Here is a 13,071-nt window from a genome sequence, read left to right on the forward strand (position 1 = left end):
ATGTCATGTTATCAGTTATTGTAAACGAATTCCAAATTTGGTTAAACCTAGCTGCTTGTGAAGAATGATCTGGGGAATTTGAGTCAATTAGAAATTAATAAATTAAACATTTTGAATGAAAAGACTTTATACAAGGAAAGTTGACAAAGAAAATAAAGACTGACCAGTTTGTGGTGTCTAAATATTAGACCCCTCTGCTAAACATGAAGCACAGTATGCATAGAAGTGGGAGCTTACTGGCCAGCATAATATCTAAATTAACTCCCTGGGAAGCGGGGACTCACATATGAAAGTGACAGGGATGCTCATCTTAGGGGTGTAAATTGCAGATTTTGGTCTCACCCATGGTGTTTGGGGTGCAAAGTCAAAATATTTACCCATTCAGGCATTGATTAGTTTTAGGCATAAAGAAATGTACAAAAAAAGGCCGTGACACTGACTAACATTCAAAAATTAAAAAGAACATGACATCATTAACACTTATTTGAATCCCTAGCTCTTATCCAGATGTCTGTTTTATTATGGTCTCCTTAAGGGGCCAGTTTTAGCTTGAGCCACACCCACATTAGTCTCTCTTAGGGGTTTAATTTTAATTTTCTGACAAACATCCCTGTCACTTTTATAATAAATTGGAAGTCCCCCCAGGATTAACTCAAACCAAAGAATTCAAATTCTATGAAACAACAACTATGTGTTCACATACATTTTACGAAAGTTGTGGTTATGTAACAACCACTGTAAATAAATCTAAAGTTTTTAACACTTAACTTCACAGTCATTTCCTTCAAAGGGCAATTATTACATCTTATGAAATTAATACACACATCACAATAATTATGTCATATCTGTTCCATATGTACTTAAGTCTTAATTCATTCAAGGTGTCCATTTTGATGAATCTGAGTTTTCAGTCTCTGAATTCTTGAGGTTGTGAGTTTTCAAGATACCCAATGCCCAATCAATGCTTCCCCAGGAACGGGGACACTTCCTAATGGCCCAAATGGGGGAGTGCCACTAAACAGGATATATGGTTTTCCAGGGCCTGGAATCTTAAAAAGGGTATGCAATTTCAATCTTTAGAGTCTGTAGTCTAGAACAGGGATTCTTTCTCAACCAGAAGCCATGGGGTGTGGGGTGAACATTGACAGCACATGGTTCAAATGTGTTGCACCAAGTTTTTTTTAAATCATATTTTTTCTTGTTAGTAAAGGAATCAGAAGCCTTGCAGATCTTCAGAACCTCTAATTTAATTCCACCCGTGTAGGTCACAGCTCTTTTGTTTTCAGGCTAGGTTCGCTTTTTAACTTTGTGTGTATATTCTTTATTCCCAGCGGATGGTAAACCAATCCTGTGAGGTCTTCTGAAAGCTGCAATATTGCCCCCCTTTATTCAAGAGAAATGAGACAAATGAAGAAGGACGGTAATAACCTTTTTATCAATTGTTCAATTGTTTGTTGTTCTAGGGTTTTGTCTGGGTAACCGACCATGAACAATCACAGAGAAAACAGTATGTGGATATACTACAATGCAGCTCAAAATCGTTTTTTATTTATACTGTATATATTTATATTTATCTATTTACATGTATTTATTTATTCTATTTGTTATTTTTATTTATTCTTTTACAGTTCCCCTGCCAGCTGCTAGAAAATGTATCTGAAACTGTGGTACATGTACTTATATCCATGATGAATGTCCACCCGACTGGGAACGCTACCCACAGTACAAAAGTGACTGCCCATGTCCAACTAACCACTGTAAGTTGTTGTCACAAGCAGCCTAAGTCTGTTCCACAGCTGCCACTTTAAAGACCAGTGAAGAAGGACGGTAACACCCTTGTATTTCTCAATATTATTCTCAATTATTGAACAAGCGTGATTGTATACTACTCCAGGGTTTTGTTTGACTAAGTGGCCATGGCATATATAAGCTATTTAATTACGGTCTACCCGAGAGGGTACTAGATAAGAGTTGCATTGAATTACATCCTCTTAAGACGCCACACCCATGTCAGATATGTGATAACATGTCCCCGACCTGTTTTGGGTCTAAATCCAGGTTCTATAAGAGGAAAGCTTTAAGTCTAAAAGTAAAAAACGTTAAGACGGAATCCATCAGGATATTGAGTAATTTTAATTTTCAGTGGACAAAAACCTTGTACCAAAATAATTTCAACAATATCGCATTCTTTTTTACATTTTTCAAGGGCTATAGATGTAATTAGTATAGGTAATAGCATGATTTGTAGTGATTTTTGGCATAAATACCACAAGTGATATTTCAAAATTGTTACACCTAATTTCACGAGCCGTTAGGCGAGTGAAATTTGAGATAATTTTGAAACATCACAAGTGGTATTTATGCCAAATATCCATGCTATTATTTGTTTATACTACTACCCGCAAAAGGTTTGTAATTTTCACATGTGGGTATTTCAAATTAAGCTGAAATACCACTGCTCTAAGCCAATCAAATTACAGAAATTTCTCATGTAGTAGTGTAAGTTATCTGTAATAACACCAAAGAAAATTTCTTATGAGAGCCTGAGAAAATAAATGTCAAATTTCACAAAAAGACATCTTTCACATGAAATTTTAAAAATTTTACCTGCGTTTTCAAAATTGTTGGGAAATTTGACATTTATCCTTTTCTCGGGCACCCATGAGAATTAGTCTTTGGTGTTATTACAGATAACTAATTATGTCTATAGCCCTTGAAAAATGTAAACAAGTATACAATATTGCTTAAATTTTCTGGTACAAGGTTTTTGTCCACTGAAAATTGAAATTACTCAATTTTCTGATGGATTCCATCTTAACTTGTTATACAGTCAACTCTCTCGTAACGGACACAATGACATGTCACTAAAACAAACACTTCAAGTTGGTCCCTTCTCTCCAACCTTTTTAGTTGACTCTCTATAAGATGGATACATAGTGCTGGTCCTTGCAAAGGTTTCCGTCTTTGAGCGAGTTGACTGTGAACATTTTTTGGCTTTCTCGTTCTATGTCTCTATCTTCTGATTAACTTGGTCAGCAAGTTTGTGGAAATTGTTTTTATTAAAAACGGGAAAAGTATCATCTCTTATTATTTCTCTTAATTATTATTTTTCTTAATTAAGAAGCGAGATATTCGTCAGGGTTGCTTTTCACCTACATTTTCTGAACGTATAGACGGGCATTTAATAAGGTCCAATTTTACTTTTTACTATTTATTGTTGTGTTTTGCGTGATTTAAAGCGTTCGTGGCACTTTCCCTTTTCCTCCCTTCTCCCTCCCCTTTCGACGCCCTCTAAGCAGGCTACTTGATTCACAACCAATTTGATTTCGTAGTTTTGCTACTGACCTATGACATATTGAAAGGTTTTTTGTTCATATTTCACAGAAAACAGATGCGACTATAATGTAAGTGTTTGCTCTTCATAAATGACCCCTGCCTACCGGGGATGACGCTTTGTGGTAACTGCTACTGCTCATTAGCAACTAACAGATGTTGTTGCAGGTATGTATCATGCTTTTGTACATATATTCACCTATTATTATCCCGTACTCTGCCAGTCATCTCATTTAACTTGTTTAGGTCATTTCCCCAGGATCTCCTGACAAAAATATCTTATTCAGCCTCTCTCTATCCTTGTCTGGCTCTAGCCTGGCCTGGGGGTAGCGGGGGGGACTCTCTCTAATGGCCTATACGGGAAGGCTCCGCCTGGAAGGGGAACCAATTTTAGGCTTCAGGTATATGAAAGGGTAGGAACTTTGCCCGGTATATATAAGGTACATACACTAGGTATATATGTATAAGTATATGAAAAGGTTAGGAAATCCGTCATTTCGTTCTGCAAAAAGACCCAAGAGGTCTATCAGATGTATTTTATGGCAGTGAAAAAGTCGAGAAAGAAGTTCTGGTTTAGTGATTTATTTAAAGACAATTTACAGCAGTTTAAAGAGATGCAAAGTTCTAAACTAGGTAGGTGAACTGTAACAGGGTACCATTTGTGAATAGAAGGTATACCAAAGGGGTACCATATCTATCAAAAATAGTACTAAATAAAAGGGTTGGACCACGGGGCAGAGTCTCAAAAAGAGATTTCATCCATGCATGTCGCTTGCTGAGAGTACAATCATGCCGTTTAATGTATATATATTTTTTTTAGATGGCCAAAATCGGAAGATGGAAGCGTTCCTTCATTTTACCCCAAATTTACGATGACATCACCAATCCATAGTTTAGATTACGTTTATCATATACGACCTTTTAAGTAACAAAACTTAATGCGAAGCTCTGTCTGACAATGATTTTAATTTACCGTCTGTTATTCAGCAAAAAGAACTCAGTGGCTCAGGTGTCAGATAATAAATGAAGGTCCAGCTCACGCTTCTTAGCAGAACGTGGAGCTTAAATTTTATTAATCATCAAAATATATACAAGAATTTACAATGATTTATGTTTCTAATAAGCTATTTGTTTTCCTTGTTTGTTATTTCCAGTTATTATAAATTCTCCAAGGCTGCGTACCTATGATCCAGAAGTTGCTGCACACTCCGTCGCAAAAGCGGGAAAATTCAAATGGTTGCGAAACAAAGATAATGATGATAATGATGTTGATAAAATCATACTCAGTTAAAAAAAAAGAAAGTGAAAAGTAGTCTTTGCTCCCGATAAAATTGATGTTATTTCCGATATAATGTGTAACCAAGCTGGTGAGCTTACCCCGCCGAAAAAAAACGGGGTTAAGTTAATTGTATATGAGTACGCTTAATGTAGGCAGTCAAATAAAAGAATTTAAATTTGAAATTGCATTGCTTTTTTGTGGTTTCTTTCCCTCTCGTTGACAAAATGTTTTTTTTTTTTTTTGGAAAACGTGCGTTTGAAAAATAGGAGAAAATCCTGAAACAAGCTAACATTAAACGGATGTTGCTGCTTTAAAACATTTTACTGAAGGGGCAAAGAGGAGAGAAAGCATGTTCAGAGCACGTAAAGTGCTCCATGTTTCTAGTTTAAGCGTAATCGCCTAGTCTGAAAAATAGCAATTTTTAATTGCGAATATCTCGGAGATGCTTGCTTCAATTGAGCCAAACTTCATATTAAGTTTATTTGGATCATTTCGAACACATTTCATTAAAATTGGACTGTAATGACAAAAGTCAAAATTTTGGTTCATTTGACCAACAATTGTAAGAAAAGTAACATTTCTTAGTCCCCTAAGAGCGCTCATACGATCAGTGTATGAAAAACAAGGTAATTCCGGTGAAACTTCAACTGGGACATTCCATGCTGGCAGAGGTCTCTCAAGACGAGGCAAAAAATGAGAAAGTTCACTATTAGTGAACTTATTACGCAACAGGACGGGAGAGGAAACAAGACGGCAAACCTTGTGTGACAAGCTTGACAATAATTTTGTTTGCAGAAACTTTCGTCAAACTTCACCTTCAAACAGATCTTTTTGTAAAAGACCAGAAAACATTAATGTAAAGTGAAGATCACGACAAAACACGCAATTAGTGGCCCTATCACGTTTGTCACACACGGGTGTTTTGCCTTCCTTTTCTTTCTGCCGTCCTGTTGCGTAAACTTACACATTTGGAGATGAATGTCAGGTTAGAGATGGGAGGAAAGCTGCTGAATTCTTCGTGATTCAGATTTGCCTTCTTGAGACGAGGAGACAAAGTCGCATTTTTTTGACTAGATAAAACTACCTTTTTTTAACTGCCGCCTGGTTGGCTCAGTTGAGAAATCGCCGATCTGCCGAACGGGAGGTCGCGGATTCAAACCCCGGCAGGACCAACACCCAGGGTTAAAAAACTGACAAAAAGTGATGCCTTTGTAATGACTTCTGCAAACGGTTAGAATTTCTAGTCTTCTCGAATAAGGACGAAAAACCGTAGATCCTGTCTCACAGCACTTTATATCTGGTTCTTGTGGGATGTAAAAGAACCCACACCACTGTTTTAAAAGAGTAGGGGACGTAGACCCCAGACTTAGTGCGGCCAAACTTTCCTGGACTGGGTGGGTACTGATAGCGAAGGACTGTACGGAACGACTGTCTGCCGTTGCCTTGTCCGTAGGCCTCGTTATTCCGCGTGGCTAATGCTTTTCGGGGGTCCCGTGGTCCGAGCGAGTTCGCCACCGAAATGCCTTGACCGAGATTGCGTGGGAAGGCGCCGCACAGGGACTAGGCATGGCAATGTCTACCACAGCGTCAGAGAAAAACAGGGAATTGTTGTTCATCGGCTATATATTTTACAAACAGTGACATCTCTGCGTGTTGTTTCACCCGTGTTTCGAGGGTACGACCTCCTGAAAATCGCAAATATTAATCTCTAGCAAGAAGCCACACTTTCGCTATGGAAAAAAATAGTTCCCCGAGAGAGCAGCGGAAATGGAGCCTAGGTCTTGGTCAACAACTTAAAGGCACTTCAACTGACGTGCGTACGGAGTCCGGCAGTAGCCGGGAAATAAGTGAGTTTAGCACCTTTTTTAAAATTAACAAATCTCGGGAACAATGTCTTTTACGGTTAACTCTTTTTTACCCTATTTACGGCTAACGGTTAAAATTTTTTAATTTTTACGGCCATCGACTAAATTTTTTGCCGTTTTACGCCTATCGGTTAACCCCATTGAGACCCTCGAAGAAGCATTTGAGTTTTGCTAGAGCTCGTTCACAGATGAACACAACACTTTACCAAAATCGACCAGGAGAAACGTAAAATTGAATAAATTTGCATTTGGAACCTTATGACTACCGGATTTGTTATGTAAACATTGATTTACGTTATCAGTACAGAATTTCTGTCGCTGAATAGCAGACGTACCTCCTCGCAAAACGTCCCCAGCAGGGAAGAGCGAGGAGAAACGGCTGTTGTCGCAGGCTGGTTTCAGTCATTCTTTTTTTCTGTTGTTTTGTGTCGTTCAAAAAATTTATTTTGTTTCTACGAGAGTGATATAAAGTGAGCAAAGAAAAAAAAACGGAATTTGCTGGAAATTTAGTGTCTTGAGTGCTTCCCAAAGGTGTCTTTTATCATTACTCTTAATGTTTCAGCCATGATTTCTGAGTTTACGGACCAACAGTTTAATCCCAGCATATAAACTTTTCACCAACCCGAAGTCCGGTTGGTAGCATAAAAAGGGCTAGGACTAACATAGAACAATTTAATCACGATCGTGATAGTCTTGTTTACATTGTATTTTCAATATTTTTTCTGTTCCTTTAGTGTCACGGACGAATTATAAAAAATGGCAAATACGTTGAATAAACATTAATAAATATCAATACATTTTTCGACCTGATCTTACGTTTGTGACCAATCATGATCGCATTTGTATCTGTGACACATCGTGTCAGTCAGAACTTGTGCCTTTGGAGTCAAGGTAACATCATTATCAGCAATAACTATTTGCCGCTCTAATTTCCTAGTACATAGTGGGGTGCCTTAGATACCCCTGTCTGCATAGACTGAGCTCATATGGCAAAGACGACAGGAGAACTTTTTCACTCAGCAAAGAAAAAAAACGCAGAAAGACTAAGAAGAAAAAGGTACTCTATGACACTAATTCGAATGCTTTCCTAACTATCCCCTTTCTCACCCCCTATACCACACCGTCTCTTCAAAAACAACTGACTTGTGCTCGAGAGAAAATTTCTCATGATCAGCCTCACTCCAGGAGAAAAGATGGAAAGGGAATTATATCTGAGACATTAATTACGTCGACAAATCTGTGTAGTTACCTCGTGGTTCCTTAACAAACAAGTGACAAAAGCTGCATCTTTAATCATCCTTGGTGTAGGCTTTGGCAATGGTATGATAAAATGCTTCAGGGTAGACCCAGCTTTCGAAGTACTTGTGTCCCCATTCAAAGAAGAAGAAGAGCCACTGTGAATAGTAATTCCGAATACTTCACATAGTTAGTCTGATCAACAAGCCGCCAACCTAACCTCCTTGATTATTTATAATACGGCGTTTATCCGAGGAGTAATTTTGAGGGAAGGGGGGTGCACTGCAGAATAGTTACAGCTCTAATTTAAAGAACGAGGAGGAAGTATAATTATAACCTTAGTTTATTCTTTAACGTGACTTCATTGTCTTTCATTTATTTGTGGTCTTTAGTCCCATTTCCACGTGGCTTTATTTTTCTTGCCTCACTCTGACAGTGTAATTTTGTCCGTGCATAAACGGCATAATATTAAGACCAAAAACAGATCTATATAGAACTCTATTTATTAGAGACAGAAATAAAGTAGTAAGAGATGGCTGTAGACGTTTCGTGATGGAGAAATTCACTGCTTATGATGCTGGACGATCTAACCCGCGAGAGCGCGAGCTCTCGTTGGTTAGCTTTGCGCAAGTGCGTAGCGGAGAACAGCCTGCCCGATACCAGGCAAGTTTTGCCATGGACGCAAAAGGTATAAAATTGGAAATGACATAAGACAGGAAAAATTACGAAAGCATAATGTTAAAAAAAACGCCTAGGCATTTAACAATTTAGCAAAGCCGAATTCAATAATTGTTTTAGGATTCAAAGTAAAACAAGTATGAATTATTTTAAATCAGTATAAACAAACTAAAACATGAGCATGCTTACCTCGATCGACGCAAAGTTCCCGTCTTCTTTTCCTTGTCCTCCGGAAAATTTACGATATATAAAAGAATGAAAGATGTTTTAGAGCAATAGATATTCTTCCAATAGCAGTTGCCATTCGTCCAGTGATTTTGCTGTGCTTGTCACGTTTTAGGCAGAAGTTCGCCTTTTTTTCGCAAAAAGTGAAATTTTATGGCATTTCCTCTATTGCTTACTCCAGCTTAACCAAATCACATATTAAGCTGACTCAACTCCGTCCCCAGGGGGGCTAGGTTGTCGCGCCTTTTTTCTGTTGTTATGCCTGAACCATTGATGTAATTTTATGGTAAAGTCTTTCAAATTCAGGTCAACGCTGACTTGTTATGAAGAATAAGCCGGTATATTTGAACAATCGGAAGATGGGAAGTAAATTGGAATTTGGATCAGTAGTGGTATAAGATTCTAAGAAACTGCACACCCACCCTTTCCCTAACCTAACCTTCTCACTTAAGACAGAACGTTGGATTGGGGGAGGGGTAAGTGAAACGTTTCCCAGTAATCTTAAACTGATTTACTTTTTTTCTCGTCGTCTACCTGCCTACGAAATTAAAGAAATAATAATCTTGGAACGAGACTAGAGAAAAAAGGGACTGGTCCATTGAGCTGTGTTCAGATACTAGCACTTCGCGGGACTTTTCTTTCCTTCTTTCTTTCTTTCTTTCTTTCTTTCTTTCTATTGGCTCAGTAAGCCTGGTTTCCATGACATGGCTTCTAGCATTTAAGCATATACACTATATGGACAGGCGGGTTACCCTTAAGTGGGTTCCCTCTTCTACCTGGGGTGCCTCCGACCTCGTCCCCAGGGCTCTTCCCTGGCTTTGGCCCCACCTCCAAAGCCAGGGAAAAGCGCCCTAGGGACAAGGTTGGGTCCCCCACCTCCATGTAAACAGACCCTAAGGAGCGCTCTATTATGCATAATAACTTTTGTGTTTAAATGTGTCCATAACAATTCTCCATATGTATTAAAGATTATTAATGACTATTAAAGATTATTTTATCGTCATATAAGTATTCGACTAGATTTAGACATTTTTATTCCCAAAATACGTACAGAATCTGCCTAAGAATGGCTCATTTTAAACTGGTGCTCAACTTCGAATAACTTAAACCCCATTTAAAAAACGTTAACGCCTTAACAATTTTAAAAGCGAAGCTCGAGGACTTATATTTTTTAGAGTTTTAATCTGCCAAGTTTTATATACTATTCCCAGAGTATTTTCGTTGACATTGTGCATATCTTTATATTTTCAAATTCTGATTGTCATAGGAAGAAAAATTTCCCTGAGTGCTCAACTTTACAGGGTCGATAACTATTGGAGAAATATTGTTCTACGAAACTTCACAATAGTTCTGATCATGAACAATACCGTAGACTTCCGCTTATAAGCGCCGAACTTATACAACTTCGTAAGGGGTTTTAGGAGGACTTATGTCCGGGGGTGGGGGGGCTTATAACTGGATGTATTTTTCGTTTACAGCTAGATGGGCCTATAACTAGGGGGTCTTAAAAGAGGGAGGGGGGCCTTATAAGCGGAAGTTTACGGTATTATTTTTCGCAACATAGGAATTGATTTGCCTGTTCAAGCTAGGCTTTAATTGTTGAATCATTAGGCCTTCGAAGATTCTGCGCTAATGGAAAGATTTCGTCGTGCAGTGTATGCGCCAGCCTGACGGGCAGGTTCAGAGTCATTAGATCGGCCATTAGATGTGTTTGACTTTTCATGAAATTCACACCTGCACATTTCTCATGATCTCACCGATGTAACTGTCGAGGTTGACTGTCACCACAAGAACAGCCTTCTTTATAGACTAAATATGTTTTGGCTCGATTTGTTAGACCATCTTCTCTTTTATTTATCAGTTTTTTTTTTCACTGCTCGGGATATCTTGTGTTTTAATTTTTAAAAACCTTAAAACATCACAAATTTTGTTATAGTTATGATCAATTAATTGGTAACAGAACTTCGTGTCGTCCAATCCGTTCTGTAATCATACTCATAATTAAAGAAATTGAAATCTAGCTTGCTACGGGGTCGTCCGATTTTGTTGATCACTCGTATATGATTACATTATTTATGACATCGCAATAGAAACTCCAGTGATGTGAATGATGGTAGAATGAACTTGACGGCCATACGGGAACCAGGTTTTGTTTGATGCACGACTCTTAAATAATCGTTTTTGCAAATTATATCGACTTCTTTCCTCCTTTGCCATGGTACTGGATGTGATGTCAACATCCCGTACAGCAAGGAAGTCTAGAATGGGCTGCAATTTGAATCAAACTTTAGTTATGAATTTACCACAGAGAATGGGCAGAAGAGTTTTTTAAGACTTGGACGGTGTTAGGAAACAGTCGCTGCCAGTGCAAATGAGGCCGGTAAATGCATTCATATATATATCTTTTTCATACATCCCTTATTTTTCACACATTCCTTCTTTTTTATTATTGTGAGGAAAATTATTTATCAGGATAGTTATATAGGCTAAGCAGGTATGATCTGTTAGTTGGTAAGATGAACTGCTACTTAAAAATTTCTTTATCTTTTTTAAAGTTCTTTAACTTTCATTCTGGTAGTGAAAGAAAACTACAGAACGTAGTTACACAAGTACATACACTTGATATTTAGTTATATTTTAGTCGAAATCTTATTTTAGCGATTTCAGTGTACAATAATTAACCTCTCACGTATATATATCGAAACACCTGCATCATGGTTTAGCTCTCAGTAGTTCGGGATGAGACAATAATCTCTTGGATTGTTTATTTCATTTTCGATTTTGTATGATTTTTCACGGACATGTTTGTATGATAAATATGTTTTCATGCTGGCGGGTGATATTATAGTGATGAAAACAAAGCGATTTAAAGTTGTGTTTCGACAAGCAACGAAATACCTTATTCCTTGCAATTGCATGGAATTCTCAACAGTATTATAGAGAATACCTGTATAAAGCATCGAAGAAAGAAATAAAAGGTAAGAGAAGTTGATCTAACAGCGCAAAAAAGATAGCTTTCCAAAATCTGCACCTTGCAACTGACATGGTTATATATTTTTTAAAAAAAAGTTATTTCTCAAGACTTGACACCAGATCGTGCAGGGAAAAAGTTCAACAATTTTTCTTTATAAAATGTAGAAAAAGGTTATTATGTAACAAGCGTCGGTACAAAGAAACGGATCTCCAAGCCATCAACGCGATTCGAATACGTAATACATGGTCGCCAACTGCTGGAGGTTGGGCGCTCTACCTTGGAGAGACTTATCGGTAAGTAGGGCTGTTAGGTTCGTTCAACAGCGTTTTGCATATACCGCTTGAATTGGCAGTTTCGAAAGAAATCCTCTAAAACTGGACAAAAACGGCCCATCTCGGTACTATTCCTGTCTGCAGGCGTCGAAGCCTGATAAAAATATTGGTTTGTCCTTATCTTCGGCTATTTCATAGTTTTATGAAGAACGAAAAATGGTCGCACACGTTCGGCTTGTTTTCTGTTCTAAAAACGGGAAGATACAAATTTTAAGATACTGCGCCAGACAAATCTTTCTACCAATATAACATCAAAAATGTTCTATGATTTAAACTACCATACAAACATATAAACTTTAAATCCGATGGAAGCCTTCGATAAGGCAAAATGATTCTTTTTCCTCCTAAGCCTACTTTACCAGTCGAAACCTTCATCGTGTATATTTTGTTTTATTTATTTATTTTCACCAATCAGGGCGCGAAAATGTTTATTGGTTAAAACCAGTCAGATTTTACAAAGCATGCCGGGAGATCATCATGGCGGAACGGCCAAGGAGTCTCCTTTTTTCGAATTTTCCCCAATTTATAAAACATCTTGAGGATAGATTGCACGTTGTCAAACAGGGAGAAAATGCAGAAACACTTCTCAAACATAATGCACATTTTAACAATGAAAATTTGCCATTTAGTTGGAAAACTTGCTTTGTAAAACCGATGGAAAGCGAGGATGGTTCAGTTTACACGCCCATTGTGGAAGACGAATTGCTTCCCTTGCTTGAGAAAGCTGTAATGTCGGGCCAAAAGTTTCCGCAAGATGATGGGCGGATTCAGGCTATTTACCGATTCCAAAGGTGCATTGGTGTCTTCCCCACCTTTAGAAATAGAATAGATGAAACCAACGGGTTCGAAATAAAACGAATCTACGCTATCAAAGTGGTTTATATGCCAACTGACAGAGAAGACATCATCGATGGTATAACAGCATATCCTTTGTTCCATCCGGGGCAACAAAGCTACCAAAATGAGTTAACGAATTGCAACTTTACACCTCTCGGGTAACACAATGTAAGACCGTCAATGTTGACCTGACGTTTGCCTTCCTCAACAGTGTCTCGAGATGCTTTACGGCAAGGAAGCCCTTTTTGGAACAACTTTGAAACTAAAGATTAATTAGCCTTCTAACTTTGTCGGAGAAACATTGTAATCGTT

The 13,071-nt window shown here is 38.0% G+C and overlaps 1 long non-coding RNA gene across 1 annotated transcript; it reads left to right on the forward strand.

Moving 5' to 3' along the window:
• Positions 1–856: 856 nt before the first annotated feature.
• On the forward strand, positions 857–4,762 carry LOC140941542 (uncharacterized). The gene is made up of 4 exons (XR_012166476.1): positions 857–1,420; positions 1,629–1,757; positions 3,385–3,501; positions 4,488–4,762. It is a non-coding gene; the product is annotated as an uncharacterized lncRNA (long non-coding RNA).
• The last annotated feature ends 8,309 nt before the right edge of the window (positions 4,763–13,071 follow it).

This window comes from Porites lutea, chromosome 6, assembly GCF_958299795.1.
Source record: "Porites lutea chromosome 6, jaPorLute2.1, whole genome shotgun sequence".
NCBI lineage: Eukaryota > Metazoa > Cnidaria > Anthozoa > Scleractinia > Poritidae > Porites > Porites lutea.